This window comes from Pinus tabuliformis, chromosome 2_1, assembly GCF_031772625.1.
Source record: "Pinus tabuliformis cultivar Carrire ecotype Pingquan chromosome 2_1, CPIR1, whole genome shotgun sequence".
In the NCBI taxonomy this organism is placed as follows: Eukaryota; Viridiplantae; Streptophyta; class Pinopsida; order Pinales; family Pinaceae; genus Pinus; species Pinus tabuliformis.
In genome coordinates, this window is record NC_142299.1 from 930,410,929 (window position 1) to 930,427,266 (window position 16,338).

Here is a 16,338-nt window from a genome sequence, read left to right on the forward strand (position 1 = left end):
ATCCACTGTTGACATCCCTTTAGTGTTTAAAATTTCTAATGTTGGCATTATGATACAAGTGTTGTCCTTGATGGCAACTCACACAGATGACAGATCATAGTGCAATAGGTCAGTAGCAAAGAGTTGATGATCGGACTACAAAGAATGAAGAAAGAATAGTATATACGCAGATTCACTATATACCAAGTCGCGTACATATGCATGTTATACGCAGGTTCACTATGTACCAAGTCGCGTATATATGCAGGTTCGCTATATACCAAGTAGGATATACACGCAGGTTCACTATATACAAAGGCGCGTATACGCGCAGGATTGCTGATCAAAAGTCACGTATGCGTATGCACACATTTTCATGCACGGAAAAGCGCGTACATGTGGGAAAGCTTATTTTTGGATCCATGGTATTTAGACCTATGGTTTTGGTCCGTGGTATTGCGTCTGAAGTGTTGAACCCAGGTATTGGGTCCCTAGTATTGGTTCTAAATGGTTTGGACCATGGTATTGAGTAAGGCCTAAGACTATAAAATGAGAAGAAGATCATTAGGCAAAGGTAATTTTTGAGAAGTGATGAATATCTGATAAAGTGTGAGATCTAGTGTGTTGGTTATGGGTTTGTGATGCTGTGATTGATCTGAACCAAGGATGCACCCATGTGAATGTTGATGAACGATGGATCGAGATCTTAAGGCTTGGAATGTTTTATCATTATATGGTTTGATTATGGATAGACTAGATCTAAATTATTGACACATGTTTTATTGTATGAATGTTATGATCTAGGTATGATTGATATCTAGAACAGTTGCAAAGTTATGAGTAAATATTTGTAGATCTGTACGCGGGTTGGCTTTGGTGAAAGCGCATATGTAAGCCTGTTTGATTCATCATAGTAGCGTATACATTATGAGACAATTTGAAGTTGCAGTTCGATCTGGTTATTATTGCAGAGTTCTGTTCTCTGTTATGTGTTCTGGTGATTGTGTTCTTGACAGGGTTTCAGTATTGGGTGATTCAGAGATTGATGATGCAGGTGTAATTGATGGGTGTTTTGCAGTGGTGATTGATTTTGTGCTTCAATGTTGTTGATGGGTCCAGTATGAAAATTGGATGAAACGTGGCCTTTCAGATTATGGTGTTGTGCTTCAGGATTATCCAGTCTGAAAATTTATGAAACGTGGTACCTGGAGGAAGAAAGAGAAGGTTGTAGCCTTTTGTAGGTCGGCACCTACATACCAGTGAATGGATCAGCTAGTACAAGAGCTAAGGGGGTTGTAGCTCCCTTCCAGGAGAGTCTGGAGAATGAGAGAAGGTTGTATCCTTCTGCAGGTTGAAGCCTGCGTACTGGTATAAGACTGCACTATTACAGAATCATTGTAAAAGGAAGTTTCTTATTAAAAAGAAGATTGAGACGACTTGCAACAGGTGGTTTTCACCCACATTGGGTTTCCACCTTACATCATGGTGTTCATGTGTGCTTCTTATGCGTGATGATCTGTTCTATTTTACTGCTCCTGTTTACTATTCATATGGTTAATAATGTTCTGATGCACCCATTAAGGATCAACTAACTGAATCATAATTTTATTGGATATACGCTTGTTGCATTACACACAATTGCGTATACACGCAGTTTGCCTTAACTGAAGTAGCGTATATGAATCTTAATATGGAAATGAAAAAGTTTTATTGATTTAATAATACTGATTCACCCCCCCTCTCAGTGTTATTTTCAACAATTGGTATCAGAGCAGTCTCTTGAAGGAGATCCGTAGATCAATGGGAAAGAAGCTTAAGAAGAAAGCGCCTAAGAAGAATAAGACATCTCAGAAGAGCTCTAACAGTGGGAGAATTGATTGGGGAATATGTGGAAGAAGCACTTTAGATTCAGAGTGAAGATGAACAAACAAAAGAACTAGAAGGTATGAATGTGTTATACTCTGGTGATACATTTATCCACCCTTTTGAAGATGATGAAAGTGATAGCGAAACCACTGAATTTTCTCTTATGGGTGAGCAATAAAGATATCAAATAGGGGCATAATTTAGAAGGCTTACAGACAACATTAGAGATCAACAAGATCTATTGAACAAAAGGGAATGTGCCTTCAAAGAAGAAGCTACCAAACTAAAAGCTCAACTAGAGGAAGGAAACAAGGTAAGGAAGTTATTCAAGGACAAGGAAGATCAATGTCAAAAGTTGCAGGATGAAGTGACATCATTAAAAAATGAAGTCAATGAAAGGAGCACAACAATCAAGAAACTCAGAGATAGATCCAGTTACTATGAAAGTCTTGAAGCTATGATCCTCTCGCTAAAAGAAGATCTTGAAGAATAAAAAAGGCAGAATAAAGAACTACTCCAAGCTCTTGAAAAGCAAGAAAACAAAGTTCTTGAACTAGGACATCAGTTGGAAGAAGGAAGAAAAGTTGAAGAAAACATGAAGAAGCAGTATCATGAAAAGGAGGAGCAACATCAGGTTGAGGTAAATATTCTTAAAGATAACTTAGAAGAAAAGGATAAGCTCTTACGATTTCAAGATAGTACTAAGATCTTGGATGATATTTTTAGTAGTCGAAGGTCTCCTGCTATCAAAACGGGTCTTGGTTTTCATGAATCTGTTGAAGGAGAATCTAGTTCACAAAGTAAGACAATGGACTCTAATGTAAAATCTGAAATGCTCAACAAGGAGATGAGATGTCAATCCCATCAACAACCAAGGAAATAAATTCTTCAAAGAAAATCTTTTATTCCTAACTATGGAAATAATAGTCGGTCAATTCCTCAAATGAATAATGTTGAATGTTATGTATGTCATAATCTTGGACATGTTGCAGCCAGATGCAGAAGAAGAATGGTTCAAGACTATCACTCAGAAAGATCATCACGTTCCAGGTACTTTAAGGGATATTGCTTTGCTTGCAATATGTTTGGTCACAGAGCTATTGATTGCTATAGAAGGAATATGAAACATGTAAGATGTTATGCATGTAACAAGCTTGGACATACAACAAAGGAATGCAGGAACAAAGTACGAGCACCATACCAAAAGGAGAAAACATCATCACACTTGAAGATATGGAAGAAGAAGGAAGTACAGTCAGAAAGATGTGGCACAACACAATATACAGACATAACAGACTCAGAGGGACCTGAAAGTGCAAAAATTCAGTGTCCTAAATCTCATACGCAAGTTTCATAAAGGGAAGTCGCGTATATATGCGAGTTGGTTACTGCACAGTCGCGTATATGTTAGTTTGAGGAAAAGCAGTGGGACAGGCTCAGGAAAAGGGGTCTGATATGATTCAGTCCATTATTTGCTCTGTTTCATAATGGTTACAATCTGTTGATGTTGTGTGGAAATGTCTTGATACTTGTAAGATGTTTAGGAATGATTTGATCTTAACTTGTGGATGATGATACTTCTTGCTGATATATGCATGATTAGATCTGACAGTAAGCAAGATGGCACAGGTTCAGGGGGAGAATATGCTTTTGATAATACATTGTTGGCATTATGGTTAGTAGTCCTTAGTGATGATGCTTATATGGCTAAATGATACATCTTGCTATGATATGGTTATGAGTTGTCCATGACAAAATCTCATATGATTCTTGGGTTTACATAGTTGGTGTTCTGATCAGATTTGTGGATGCATATATGGTACTTACATGGTGATCTTCATAAGGATAAGGAGAAGTACAAAGCTTGAATACACTTGATGATGAGTCACTGATATGTTGCTGTCGTCATATGCATAAAGATCATATAATACAATTATGATGCAGGATTCTTATAGTTCTTGGCGCTCATGTGGTTGAGGATTGTTGCTGTTGATAATATCAAGAAGTCTTGACAAACGATCTTGAGCTCAAGATACATAGTGCTGGATACATGAATGTTTACTCAAAGTTGCATTGTTGGAGACATGATGATGATAATTTCTTACCTATATGATGATAGATTAATACTTACATATGTTGATTGATGCAAATGTTACCATGTGATGATACTTGGATCATGCAGATCTTGATGTTGATGAGATGGCTATGGTGTTTTTCACATATGATATAATGTGAATGATTCTGTATGTCATATGCAGAATTCTGTTCAAAAGGATGAGTTGATGCAGACATACCTTGTTGCTGGTCTAGATGCTGTTGTCAGATGATTATGGAGCATATAATACATTGTGTCTGATAGTTGTTGATGACTATCATGATCTTATTTAGATGTTTGGTCTCTGTTATAAATGTCATGTAAAGGTCATATCAAGACTCATGATGTAATAGTTTGTCTCTATCTATTGTAGTCATTTGATGAATCCCTTTTGGTCATATGATGTAATTTGTACCCCCTCTATGCATGGGAAGGATGATGTAATATTTCAGTCTTGTACAAACCTTTGGTATCTGGTGTATCCCCACTTGGTTGGGTGGATGAGTCAATATTGGTATATCCCCACTGGGTTGGGAGATGGATGTATGTATGAGTCCTTGGTGATAGGAAGGTCATTTATGATAGAGTCATGTTTTTCTTGTAGAACATCTTTTTGCAGACCTTGATTACAGTCAGGAGGAGCATGAACAGCGCACTTCAGTAGAACAGAGACTTCAGCATGTACTCAGAGGGAGCATGGACAGATTGGTACACCTTGGCATATACAAAGGGGAGCTCATTCAGAGATTTCAGCAAGTACTCAGGGGGAGTATGGACAGCGGAATGCTTATCGAGGAAAGAGAATATCTTGGTCCGCCCTTTGCCCTCGATGTCAAAGGGGGAGAGTGATTTGGTGTTGTTGCCATCAAGTCCAAAGGGGGAGATTGTTGGCATTATGATGCATGTGTTGTACTTGATGGCAACCCACTCGTAGAAGAACAACTCACTTATATATAACTAGATGAATCTATAGAAGAGATATCAGATGTGATAGAATACATGGGATGCAAGACAGCTCAAAGGTATCAGATGACAGTTCTCAGTACGACAAGTTAGCTTTGTCATCAAGTCCAAAGGGGGAGATTGTTGGCATTATGATACAAATGTTGTCCTTGATGGAAACTCACACAGATGACAGATCATAGTGCAGCAGGTCAGTCGCAAAGAGTTGATGATCAGAATACAAAGAATGAAGAAAGAAGAGTATATACGCAGGTTCACTATATACCAAGTCGCATACATATGCATGTTATACGCAGGTTCACTATGTATCAAGTCGCGTATATATGCAGGTTCGCTATATACCAAGTAGGGTATACACGCAGGTTCACTATATACAAAGGCGCATATACACGCAGGATTGCTGATCAAAAGTCGCGTATGCATATACACGCACTTTCATGCACGGAAAAGCGCGTACATGTGGGAAAGCTTATTTTTGGGTCCGTGGTATTTAGACCTATGGTTTTGGTCCGTGGTATTGCGTCCGAAGTGTTGAACCCAGGTATTGGGTCCCCAGTATTGGTTCTAAATGGTTTTGGACCATGGTATTGAGTAAGGCCTAAGACTATAAAAGGAGAAGAAGATCATTAGACAAAGACAATTTTTGAGAAGTGATGAATATCTGATAAAGTGTGAGATCTAGTATGCTGGTTATGGGTTTGTGATGCTGTGATTGATCTGAACCAAGGATGCACCCATGTGAATGATGATGAACGATAGATCGAAATCTTAAGGCTTGGAATGTTTTATAATTATATGGTTTGATTATGGATAGACTAGATCTGAATTGTTGACGCATGTTTTATTGTATGAATGTTATGATCTAGGTATGATTGATGTCTAGAACAGCTGCAAAGTTATGAGTAAATATTTGCAGATCTGTACGCGGGTTGGCTTTGGTGAAAGCGCGTATGTACGCTGGTTTGATTCATCATAGTAGCGTATACATTATGAGACATGATATTTGAAGTTGCAGCTGGATCTGGTAATTATTGCAGAGTTTTTTTGTCTGTTCTGTGTTCTGGTGATTGTGTTGTTGACATGGTTTCAGTTTTTCAGTATTGGGTGATTCAGAGATTGATGATGCAGGTGTAGTTGATGGGTGTTTTGCAGTGGTGATTGATTTTGTGCTTCAATGTTGTTGATGGGTCCAGTATGAAAATTGGATGAAACGTGGCCTTTCAGATTATGGTGTTGTGCTTCAGGAGTATCCAGTCTGAAAATTTATGAAACGTGGTACCCGGAGGAACAAAGAGAAGGTTGTAGCCTTTTGTAGGTCGGCACCTACGTACTAGTAAATGGATTAGCTAGTACAAGAGCTAAGGGGGTTGTAGCTCCCTTCCAGGAGAATCTGGAGAACGAGAGAAGGTTGTAGCCTTCTGTAGGTTGAAGCCTGCGTACTGGGATAAGACTGCACCAGTACATAATCATTGTAAAATGAAGTTTCTTATTAAAAAGAAGATTGAGACGACTTGCAGCGGGTGGTTTTCACCCACATTGGGTTTCCACCTTACATCATGGTGTTCATGTGTGCTTCTTATGTGTGATGATCTGTTCTATTTTACTGCTCCTGTTTACTGTTCATATGGTTAATAATGTTCCGATGCACTCATTAAGGATCAACTAACTGAATCATAAGTTTACTGGATATACGCTTGTTGCATTACACACAGTTGCGTATACACACGGTTTGCCTTAACTGAAGTAGCGTATATGAATCTTAATATGGAAATGAAAAAGTTTCATTGATTTAATAATACTGATTCACCCCCCCCAGTATTATTTCAAACATCTGAGACTAAACTCCATGTTTTAGATAAAATTTTACCTGTTCTTGGATTTTGGTCTTTGAAGATACTTTTATTTCTAGTTAGCCAAATCTGCCAACACAATACCGCTGGAAGGCATTTCCAGAGCCTGATTATTGTAGTCTTGTTTTTTGTAGAGTAAGAGTAATTCTTCTCCCATGCTTTATAAATCTTTGAGAAAGTGTTTGTGAAGTTTAAGTTGATTTCCAGCGGGCTTGTAATCTGCATCCAACATTATCTGGCTAACAATACTATCCATATTTATGTGAAACAAACCAAACAATACTCACCTCACATCCCACTATTTACGTGCTCTACTATTCTACTAGTTATGAAACCATAAAAACGTTATAGGAAAGCAAATGAACGACAAGAAATCATTCTATTCATGCAACAAAGTGCTTACAAGATTACAAAAGCTTGGAGACCTAACCAAAGTGTGGCTATGATTGTAATGTCCCTTAATAATAAATAATAAATAATAATAATAATAATAAATCCCTTAATAATAAATAATAATAAATAGACACATATTTTCATTCACGTCTGCTTCCGGTCATAAAACAGAGGCAGAAACACAGGGAGATCAGAGATGGCTGCAAATGGAATGAAGAAAAATGAGGGCAAATCCATGTCTCTAGTGAAGGGTTTACTAAATCGATTCTTGAAGAAAAAAAGCTGCATCAGGGAGAGCTCGTCACAGGTTCATCCCATAATTCCATACCAGCTATCCCAAGCATGTGAGATAGCCAGGTCTTACAAGGCATGCTTGGTTCTTAGCTTGGAGACGATCAGGGAAATAGAAGTCAAAGAGCATTCCTCCAGAACGACCTTATGGGAAGACCTAGTTAGGACTCCTCACTACTTCATCAAGGGTACAAACACCAAAGCAATCACAACTAAAGTTTTAAATTGGTTTTTAGACCATGCTCTTAGTTGTAAGACTGTTAGGGGCACAATGATGCCCGAAACCTGTTCAGAGACCATGAATCTTGGCATGCACGAGTGAGCAAAATTTTAGGATGGGGACACTCTAGATATCTATCATTCTTCATAGTATTGGAATGGGGATACTATGGATATCCATCATTCTTAATGGTATTCTTCTGTCTAAGTAGAGGAAGAGGAGCATGAATAAGAGTGCTCGGAGGAAGAAGGGGAAATAAGAGAATCCCAAGCTTTGATAAGGAGATCCACAAGAGGTGGCAAATTAGATCGGGAAAAAAGAGAGCAGGAAACTTTTAAGGATAAGCTTCAAGGCAACCAGCCAACCCTTGAGAAGCTTCTAGCATCAAAAGCAAAGATGGCGAGAAACTAGCCCCAAGGCTTCAAGGGAGCCAACCAAAAATACAAATGATGAAGATAGTCTCCTGGAACTGTAGAGGTATGGGGAGTAGAACCAAAGAAGAAGCCATCAGAAGTTTAATAAGAACAGAAACTCCTGACATACTTCTCATCCAAGAGACCAAACTGGAAGACTCCGTCTTTCTTTAGGCAAGCAAGAAACTCTAGAACAAATGTGAGGCGAAAGCTATCTCAGCGCGAGGGGCTTCCGGAGGGCTAGCCACTCTTTGGAACGCTAGCAAATTCTCATTTGTTTCTGAGACCCTCAATACTCACTGGCTGCTCTTAAAATTGCAGCACTTAGACTCAAAAGAGATTATCAGCCTCTTCAACGTGTACATCCCCGTGAATGCTATGGAAAAAAAGGCCTGCTAGGACTCCATAAGAACCCAAGCAGATTTAGTTAATCTTGAGAATATCATCATAGCAGGAGATCTCAATCTCACTCTCTTATCAGCAGACAAGAGAGGAGGCAACATTGTTTGAGATCCGGCAAGGGAATGGGCAGAGGACCTTATGCAAGACTGAGACCTACTAGACATCAAGCCAATCTCTAGTAAGTTCACTTGGACTAACAAAAGAATTGGTCCTGGCCACATTGATGCTAGATTGGATAAATTCTTAATTCAAAGCTCTTTTCTTCTGCTTGGATTAGAGGCTAGAGCTCATATCCTCCCATGCAGCACTTCGGATCATAAACCCATCAAGTTGGAACTGGTGTTTCAGCTTGACCTAGGTCCAATCCCCTTCAGATTTAGCCCGCTCTAGACTAATGAATCAGACTTTATGCATTTAGTTAAGGGCATTTGGATGCAGCCGGTAAAAGGCTCCCCCTTTTTTGTCTGGGAGGAGAAGCTCAGAAGAGTGAAAAGGGCTTTAAAAAGCTGGGCCAAAACTCTGCCTTACCCAACAAATGAAAGAAAAAATCTTCAACGCAGTCTGGAAAATCACCACATCCAAGCTGAAACAGCTGACATAACTAAAGAGTTTCTAGACAAAGAAGCCCAGCTCCAGCAAAACTTCCACAAGGCTTGTCTAGTAGAAGAAGAGTACTGGAGACTTAAGTCACGCAGTCTTTGGCTTAAAGCAGGGGACAGTGACTCTTCCTTCTTCCATAAACAAGCTCAGGCAAGGAAATGTACCAATGCCATTTCCGAAATCAAAGATGGCACTATTACTCACAAAGACAATGCAAGCATCAAAAAAGTTGCCTCCCTTCACTTTAAAAGCCTGTATAGTGAAGATAAAAATTTGGACCAAAGATCTGATATGATTGACGTGGTTCCCTCCTTGATTACTGTTGAAATGAATCACCTTCTTGAAGCTAAAGTCACTAAGAATGAAGTCAAGGATGCCCTCTTCGCCATGGACCCGGACAAAGCCCCTGGACCGGATGGATTTACAACCACATTCCTCCAATCTTGCTGGCAGACTATGGAAAAAGATCTATACAAAATGGTTATTAAGTCCTAAGCTTGCCAGAAAATCAGAGGCAGCACGAACTCTACTTTTCTTGCTCTCATCCCCAAAGAGAAAGGAGCCAACACCTTCAACAGATTTCGTCCAATATCGCTATGTAATATTGGTTATAAACTGATTACTAAAGTCATTGCTAATAGACTTAAGCTCATCCTCCCCAAAGTCATTCCGGAATGCCAAGGAGGATTCATTCAAGGGAGACAGATAGTGGACAACTACATGCTGGTCCAAGAGGCAATCCACTCAAGTATGAGTCACAAGGAAAAGGTATGGTTTTCAAGCTTGATTTAGCAAATGCTTTTGATATAGTCAAGCATAGTTTTATGCTGAAAGTATTACACAAATTTGGATTTGGGGAGAATTTTATAAATTGGATTCGGGTCTGCATTTCGGAGCCTTGGATCCCTCCATTAGTAAACGACAGAGCTGCTGACTTTTTCAAAGCCACGAGAGGGCTCAGTGGGGGGTGCCCTCTCTCACCCCTTCTTTTTGTTCTTCAAGCCTCTGTCCTCATCTTCTATTTAGACAAAAAAATGATGAACCAAGAAATTGCTGGGCTCTGTATAGCAAGAGGTGTTAAAAACATCAATCATGCCCTCTTTGCGGATGACACCTTGTTATTGGGAGCTGCCTTTGTGCTTATAGCCTCCAGATTTAAAGGAGTCCTAGACGAGTTTTGTTTGATTTCGGGAAGCAGTTTAAACAATGGCAAATGCCATATCTATTGCTGGAACTCCACTTCCAACATGCTCAATTCCATTTCCAAAACCTTTGGTTTCGCAGCCTCCTCAAACTGGACTTCCTTCAAGTATTTGGGCCTTCCTGTATTTCTTAAAAGAGCCTTCAGCAGAGATTGGCTTCCCCAACTGGAGAAATTCAAGAACAAGCTGCTTGCCTGGGGCTTTTCCTGGCTCAACATTGTTGGTAAGTCTGTCCTCATTAAATCAGTCCTTAACAGTCTTCCCTTATTTCAGTTTTCTGTTCTTCTTGCTCCCTCCGGGATTCTCAGAAAAATGGAGGAGATCATTCGGAAATTTTTTTGGAAGGGGGCAAGAAAAATGAGAAAAAGATTCCGTTAGTCAGCTGGGATTCCATCTCCAAACTGCTCTTGGAAGGAGGCTTAAATTTCAAAAATCTTGGATATCAAAATATCGCCATGGGAGCTAGGCTCATTTGGAGAATTTTTGCACCTAACCCTAGCTGGGCACATCTAATTCTCTGGAAAAATATTTTAAGGGCAAGCGCTCCCACTGTCTAGACCATCCTCTGCCGCTCCTGAATACACCCTTCCAGAAGCTTCATTCAAAAGCATGTCCGCTTATAAATAATCATGCCTACTAGGACCCCGACAATGGAAAAAGGATCAACCTTTGGACAGACAGAATTATGAACAATGAGCCGCTGGGAGACTGTCCCTCTCTCCAAGCGTTGCGCAGTTGGATGAACGATGCTGGAATGCGTTCCCTGTGGGATATCTCAGCCTGGTAGGATTCACGCTGGGCTGGCTGGAAAATCGAAATGCCCCCAGATTTGGCTTTAGAACACAAGGAACTGGTCTCCACGCTTCATGAATTGGCTCCATTGCGGATGCGAAGCAGGCATTCTAGAGGTTGGGGTGGGCAGGCTGGTGGTTATTCCGTTGCTCAGGGATACGCCAAGCTGTGCGAGCGCCCCCATGTGGTAACAAATCTAGAGCCTTGGAAAGGGATTTGGTACCACCCCTCTCTGCCAAAAATCAATTTTTTCAATTGGCTGTTATGCCATTCGAAAATCTTGATTGATGATAATCTGCAGAAGCGTGGCTTCCACGGCCCTTCAAGGTGCAGACTTTGCAAGGTAAATCAGGAAAGCATTTCACATTTGATGCTAGAATGTTCCTTTAATTTGCAGATCTGGTCCGTGTTGTTGAAAACTTTGAGTTCCAGCTTCGAGTTGCCTTCCTCCACTGCTGATTTTTTTGTCAAATCGCTGCAAAGGTACCCTGGTCCCCCTCCAAAAAATAAAATTATTAGCGCTGCTTGGTTCATCCTCCCTAAAATTACCTGCTGGCAAATCTGGCTTGAGCGAAACAAAAGGATTTTCAAAAACTGCAAGCAGGATGTCAAGCTAGTTAGTGATAGTTAAAATTAAATGCCAGTTAAAAGAGTGTTTGAGAAACCACAAAGATGATTTAAATCTCACCCAGCAAGAAAAAAATTGGGGATCTTCTCTCGACCTATAGTTCCAAAAATTGGTAAAGAGAATCTCCCTCCCAAAAGCTTGGCAAATAAGGGCTTCAGCAAGAGAGCTCCAGGGATGGATTGCAAACCACCAGAGGCACTCTCTATTTTTTGATGGGGCTGCTAAGGGCAATCCTGGAAGAGCTGGTGTTGGAGGAGTTATATTAAACCCAACTGGTTCTAGGATTTACAGTTTCGCTTGGGGCTTGAGCATCGCTTCCAGCATCCAAGTTGAGGCTTTGGCTCTTTTTCAAGGACTCAAGATTCTGAAAGTGCTGAACATCAGGGAGGTTAATGTTATTGGAGACTCTCAGATTATTATTAACACTATGGTGACACATCTAAGCCAAAGGACCTAAGGCTAGCAAGGCTGATTCACAGAATTTCAGACCTTGGTGACTCTTTCCAGAATTTAAATTTCTGAGCCAATAATAAGGAGGCGGACACTGAAGCTAACAAAGCAACCCTTCTTACGGTTGGCGAACACTTGATTAATTACATGTTTATTTTGGGATGTTACATGTGGTATCAAAGCAAGTTTTGAACTCTATAGAATGTGTAAGTTATTATTATTAATTATAAATAATTTTTTCACACCTCTTGAATTTACTATAAATTTTGTGTTGAGTGTTTTACCTCGCATTAATCCTTTCATATTTATATGAAAACCCAACTTAAATCTTAATTAGGTATAAAAATTTTGATTTACGCTGAGTCGTTTTTGATTTTCGTTATTAGAAGATGGTATCCATAACTCCACGAGGAATCCCATCCCACCAGCGGTGTAAAAAAAAAAACAAAAAATCCTGCCATGGGGAAACGTAAAATTTAAAGCAGCGTATGTATATAAGATAGACGTAGAAGATACATAATATAGATTTTATTATTTATAGTCGTGGATGGAATTCTATTGATACGTTGGTCGTTGCCTATCAAATTATCTTAATTGCCATCATAATCCTAGTGAAATTTTATCAAGTTATTATTAACACACATGTGGTTTTTATCATTCACCCATGTTACTTTATCAAACTTTGATTCCCAAGCAAGGTTAAAATTATAATAGTGTCCCTAATATCGATTAATTAATTACATGATTAATCTAATTTATATTTATTATTTAGAAAATAGTGTCCCTAATTCATATTAATTAATTATATGATTAATCTAATTTATGTTTATTATTTAGAGAATAGTGTCCCTAATTCACCGAACTTAGGACTTCCATGCTCGGTTTCTATTCAAATGGAAAATAGATTTCTCAATCAAATAGTTATCGAATAGCTGCTATCGTCATAAAGATGGTCAATTTTTTTTATACGAGTGCCAATCTTTTGGTTATTTGATCATTTTATAACAAATGAAATGCACAGACTTATAAAGTCAGATGACTAGAAGACATTACTACCAGTTTTTTCGCAAACCGAGGAGAAATTTTAGATGGGTAATCTACCAATTTCAACCCCGCGTTGACTGTGTGATATATATATATTTGATGAAACAGAATTAAAAAAAAAAAAAGGACTGGCCAGATCATAAAAAAAAACTTTTTTAAGGCTACAACTAATTCCATCAATGATGGTAACCATAGAGTAAAAAAAAAACATTACCCGCAATATATCCTTTCTCGCAATATTCCAAACAGTAAATGTTAATATTCATCACAGTTCCTATCCCACGAAAAGTTTTAAGCGCATAGTTTGCCATATTCCAAGGGCTTTCAAGTTTTTAAATGGTCCCAACACCAACCTTAATAAATAACTTTGGAATTTTTATTTTGTTAAAGTTGGCGAAAGGCGTTTTGAATAACTTTATACGAAATTGCAAAATATCAATAAATCTGTATGGTGATGTTTTGATCTAAATTCAGTTTTTAGCTGATAAAAAATATTATAATTTGGTTGTTAAACATAAAATAATTATAAAGTATTAATAGATATAGAAGATATTTTAAGCTGATATTTTAAGCTTGATATGAAGAGCATATGCAAGCAATGTAATATAGCAACACTTCCTTCACTAGTGACTTAGCTATTTGGTTCTTAAGTTAGCTTGGTAATATTTCATGATCTCTACGTGATCCGGCACTGTAATTTGGGCAGTATTTTTTTCCTTTTACCTACATAATATAACAATATTCACACAACGAACTGTAATTTGTGAAATCTTGTCTAAATAATCACACATTAAGTTTGTGAAATCCTGGCCTTGAGCAAAATTGAGTTTGGTTTCAGAACTTTTCTAGAATATTAAATTCATTTTCTGTATGAACCACACATTATAATTTTACCAAAATCATATATTCCTCTTAAAAATACATCTCCACAGTGCAGTGGGAAAATGATCATCACATGATCATTTTTCAAGCTGGATTCCTGTATGTCCGGCTTTGCTGCCAAGAACCATTGACATGATCTCAAGAGTCCATACATGACTTAATATGACAATTATTACATCATAGGTCTTTTCATGACTTTTACATCAAGTGATATACATGACATTTATAATAAAGACCAAAGACCATATATGATTTGCACCATAAGCATATGCACCATATATGATTTGCACCATAAGCATTTGTCAGCAGCATCAAGAACAACATGTATATGTCCATCGTAAGTTCGCAAGATATGTCAATGTAACTTCAATATCATCAACCTAAGACTAAGTACGCCGCATATAGGTATCAACTCATCCTCTTGACATTATCAAGACCAACTTGCTCTTTTTCTTTGTTAGAAAAAGCCTTTACCTATAGCCTTCCATGAATCAACTATGCATATGCCATATTTCCGAGCAGTAACACAAAACCATTCACACCATATCATATATATGTGAAACCACCATAGTCATCATCTATAACCATAACATCATTATCGTAGCAAGAACTGCATGATATGTTCACAAGAACCCTCAATATATCAACCATGTATCATCATTAGGGAGTTTTCTAACATCCCACATCTGATAAGCATCAACCATGATAATGTGAGTATCAAACTTATCATCATAAAGTAAGAAGTCATCATCATTATGTGACTAATTAAGCCATGTCTCCAAATAGCCATGTCTTCAAAAAACTATGTCTTCATGAAACCTGCAATAACACCATTCTCTTGGCCAACCAAATATTTACCAATATGCAATTTAAATAATCATTCATGTATCCAACATAATATGTATCTAGCTTCCCATAAATAAGAAAAGAAAATCATGAGCTCACAGTCATTTATCAAAATTTCTTGATACCATCAAGATCAATAATCCTCAACCAACATACCATGTGAGATTCAAGAACTATAGGAATCCTCATTCATAACTGCACCCTATGAAATTTATACATCTTTGAAGGCATGATGGCAGCAACATAACATAAATGAGTGACACTTAACATCATCAAATAATGAAGATATGTACTCAAGATTTGTTCTTCTCCTTGAACTTATGAAGATCACCATGTAAGCAACATAACTATATGCATCATCAAAAGAGTCATCCACAAATCTGATCAGAAGCATCAAAACAATTAAGTGGCTGAAGTGAAGTATCATATGTGATTTCATCATAGGCAATTCATGTCTGCAACATAGTATGATGCATCATTTAAACACTTCAACAACATAAGCATCCTCACCATTGATAAGAATCATAATGTACCAAAGACTTTTAAACATAATGCCAACAATGCATTATTAGAAGCATAGCATATTCTCCCCCTGAACATGTGCCAATTGTTCACTGTTAGATCTAATTATTGCATATATCACTAAGAATCATCAAGGCATCATCAACAACCAGTTATACATCAAGTCATCAACAACTTATGAGGGTCAAAAGCACTTCTAAATAACATACACAAATTGTAATCATCAAAACAGAAAAGACAATTCATAATTGTTTAAACCATATCAGATCCTTTTTCTAAGTTTGCCCCACTGCTTCTTCATCAAACCAACATATACGCGATTAAGCAGTTTTGAACTCATGTATATATGCCACTTATCTTCATAATATATGCGTATGAAAATTGGAACACTGAAATTTCATACTTTCAGTTCCCCCTGAGTCTGTTCTGACTGTACCTGGTCCTAGAATTTTTTTTGAAACATCAGTTCCTAGAATATCATTATCACGATGGTTCTTCATCAGAGACTCCATTTTACTCTTGTCTCTAGTCATGTGATGAGAACATTCATCTTCGTCTTTGAATGAGCAGACATCAAGACCACACCTTATCTGATCTTCCTTTTCTTGATTCTTGGTAGATTCATCTTTTTCAGATTTTCTGATATAAATGTGCTTATTTGATTGCTTACCATATTGTCTATGGTGATCCATAGACTTGTTCCTAGATTATTTTGCTATATGCACAAACTTGTTACAAGCATAACATCTTATATGTTTCAGATTCCTTCTATAGCAATCAATGGCTTTGTGACCAAACATATTGCAAGAAACAATATCCCTTAAAGTACTTGAAAGATGATGATCTTTCTGTGAGACGATTATTAGCTTGAAACATTCTACTTTTGCACCTAGCTGCAAC